Source organism: Solanum pennellii, chromosome 6 (assembly GCF_001406875.1).
Source record: "Solanum pennellii chromosome 6, SPENNV200".
Classification (NCBI taxonomy): Eukaryota; Viridiplantae; Streptophyta; class Magnoliopsida; order Solanales; family Solanaceae; genus Solanum; species Solanum pennellii.
Genome location: NC_028642.1, coordinates 15,418,402 through 15,422,133, shown reverse-complemented (window position 1 = coordinate 15,422,133; position 3,732 = coordinate 15,418,402). Strand labels below are relative to the sequence as shown.

The window sequence follows — 3,732 nt, the reverse complement described above, 5'->3', positions numbered from 1 at the left end:
TATATTAGGTGTAAAATTAGGTCTTAGGCCTAACTCACACCGTCCAAGCCTTATAAGGAGTCCACTCATCTCATTAACCAGTGATGTGAGACTTTTGTTATTCTTTGATTAAAAGAGATAAACAGAATATATATTTTTATTGTAACTACATAATATAATTTTCTGACGAAGTCGATCGACACCCCTTAACTTCATTTAGCTCTGACACTAACTCTAACTTGTATTCCCCCTAAATATTTTGTCATGATAAGAAAATACACAATTAAAATAAATAATCATTGTATAAAGAAAACACACATAGTTTGTACTTCATTATTTTTTACTAAACAAAATCTATTTGGCTGAAATGATGGAGTTCAAGCTATAGAAGCATCTAATGATGCTTGCATTAGGGTATACGATATACATGACTACATGACACGTCTTATATATAAATATAAGATGCTTTAAGCCTAATTGTTCTTATCATAAAATCTGAGTCATGTTTCATTTTCAAAGTTGTTTGAAAAGAAAATAGACAGTTAGAAACAAATTAGTTGAAGGAAATTATCATTATACTTATTGCACTTGTATTCCTTGTGGAACCAAACATGTATAATAGAAAAGTGAGATTTGTGAATTTTAGTCCCAAAAAGAATAGATTGAAAATAGCGAAGGGGAAAAAATTAAGCTGACTTAAGAATTATACCAAAATTAGGATTAGTATTTATGGTAACTTTGTTTAAATTTGAAAAGAAAGAACGAATTTGAGTAGGAATAAAATGCACACTAATATTTGTGGTTGTGGGGATTTTGTCTTTATAAAGCGTTTTGATATTCCAACACTTCAAGTAAGTTGTTTCTTTTCTTTTCCTGTTGTTTTGGAATTCTTTAGTTTAATCTCCTTGCTGTAATTTTCTTTTCTTTACGTAATTCGTTAATTTTCTAGTAGAATTTTACTATATGCTTTCATAAGATTCGTAGTATTTTAAACCGGTCTCTAGTAACTGAACCAATTGGGTTAATTTTTCTTGAACTGAACTTGAAACCAGTGTCCCAAACCCTGGACCATATTACATGTTTCGAGTTGGACGGGTCAAGATGAGCTCAATTAAACTTCTTTCTATGACAGTAATTTGTCTCCAAATATGTGTTTCCTTTTGCTGTATCTTCTTTATTTTGTTAGATTCCTATATTCATAATGCCTTGTCTAGCTAAATGTAAATAATCATGTAATGTAAAATTAAGGTTTTTAGTTGTCCACACTTTATAATTGTATATTCTAGATGTCTGTGTTAGCTGAAACGATGAGTTCGACAAAGATGTTAGGCAAGAAGAAAGCTCATGAGATGTCGATACTAAATCTCTCTCCACATTTAAGCGCTTAAAAGTTGATGCTACCCGCAATTTTTCTGAAAATTGTGGTTCATTTGTTTGTTAACACAATGGAACCAGAGAGATCAACTCGGAATTGCCATCCACTACCAAGACTGTAATATTCGAGACCACAAGGAATTTTCGTGAGAATTGTGGTCCATTTGTTTGTGACAACAACAAAACCAGAGAGATCAACCCGGAATTTCTATCCAATACCAAGCCTATGAGATCCGATACTAGGAAGAATTTTCCTGAGAATTGTGGTCCGTTTGTTCGTGAAAATAACATAACCAGAAAGGTCTACCCGAAATTTCCATCCAATACCAAGCATGTAAAAGTAGACTCTAGGAAGAGTTCTCCTGAGAATTGTGTTCGTCAAAAGAAGAAAGGAAGTGATACTCAATACTCTGTTGATGGTGAGAGCAAAAGTTTTTCTGAAGATATGGCTGAGCCAAGTAATTTTGAGGCAACTAGTTCACGTGGTGGTTCAAGTCATTTAAATACCTCATGTCAACCTACTAATGGAAACCAACCTTTGAAATTGAAAGAAGAAAATCTTATTTGTGATGAATCTACTCAACAACATGAAGAGTTGGTTAGTCAAGCTCTCCAAAATACATGTTTTGATTTATAATAGATGAGCCTATTGAAAATGCTCCAGAATTGCCTGGTATTGTTTAACAATAAAATATAATCAATGCTCGAAATAAACCTAGTAAGGAAATAAGCCAGAGAGTTCACCATTCAGAAGTTTCTGACGATGAGTCCAGGAGTAGGGTAGATAATGAGGAAATTTCCATTTTAACATGCTCCAAATGGAACTCACTAAGATCAGGTCTGAAGAACCAAAGTACTGATGGTAAGAAACGTGGCAAGGAGGGCGAAATCATACACAAGTGCTTAGATATTTTAGAAGATGTTGTTGATTTAAAGCCATTGCCCGATATCATACGTCCTTAGCCGCACAATGAACTGATCAAAGGCAAGTATTTTGTTTATAAGGATTGGGATCAATATGAATCTGTGGTCATGAAGAAGCAAATGGATCTCGGAGTTTCTCAACAAGATTTAAGGAATTCTGCTGTCATGTGTGATGTTTCTGGTCATGGATTGACAACTGAATATGAACATATTGATAAAGTAAAAGAAGTTAGAGAGACTCTAAAACGTTTTGATGACGTATATACTAAACTTTTGCGAGAATATAAAAGCAGAGAAACCTAACTTTTGTGATAAGATAAAGCAGAGAAACCTGAAGGACTATCCAAAAGAAATATCCATATAGAGGTAGCATTGATTTTAAAAAATCAGAAAAAGTGGGTAAATTGTGAGCGGACTTTTGGACATGTTCCTAGAGTTGTTATTGGGGATCAATTTTGGTTCAGGGCAGAACTAGTTACGATTGGTTACATAACAATTTCGGTTCAGGGAAGAACTAGTTATGATTGGTTACATCACCAATTTATGAATGGTATCAGGTATGTGAATATTGGCAAAAAATATGTTGCAACAACCATTGTTGATTCTGGACGGTACAATAACGAAGCCATAGCTTCTGAAGCATTCATTAATATAGGTTAAGGCAGAAATCCAAAAGTATCTGTTAATGCGAGAGTTGAAGATAAAAGCTTAAAGGGGGTAATATTGTTGGGTATGTAGCAAGAATTGATGGGAAATAAAGGGAAGGAGAGGAATTTGAAAGGTTTAGAACTTGAAAGGTTGGGAACTTGAAAAGTCCTCTAATGCTTTATTGAAAAAGGCAATAGTCCCTCATCGGTAATGGAAAGGAAAATAGGAGAGTTTAAATAAATAAACGCTCCTATTAATTGTTAAAAGGGTTGGAAAGAGGGACCCCCCTCGCGCCGTCGTCGTCGCTCGCTCGCTTCGGCTTCGGCTTCGGCTTCGGCAAATGATCGATCGAGAGATAATTTTTTGGACAAAATTTATTTTAATTATTTATTAATTAATTTTAAATGGCCAAAAATTATTTTCAATAAATTAGTTGATAACCGAAATGTTTTCAACTTTTTAGTTAAAACCCGACCCGACTCGGATCCGCGCGAGTGACCCGTTTTAAATTCCGTTATATTCAAAATTTCCCGCCATGACTGTTCTGAAAGGTTGCAACTTTCAGGAACAGTCAATACCATTTGAAAGTTTGCAACCTTTCATTAATGGTCGTGTTAATTCTGAAAGGGTTGCAACCTTTCAGAATATATTCTTCTTGCCTATAAATACCATTCAGTCTTCAGAATATTACTAACGAATTTTCTGATCTTCCTTCTTCTTAAAATCACATTTTTTCTTCGTGTACTTTCCTGCTGTGGATTGATTCGCTGACAGTAGAGTTTTTGGTATCTATACTCTACTGATTAA

At 34.2% G+C, this 3,732-nt stretch overlaps 1 pseudogene; it reads left to right on the top strand.

Annotated features, from left to right (window-relative positions):
• Positions 1 to 1,123: 1,123 nt before the first annotated feature.
• LOC107022133 overlaps positions 1,124 to 3,732 on the top strand; it is a 17,635-nt pseudogene continuing 15,026 nt past the window's right edge.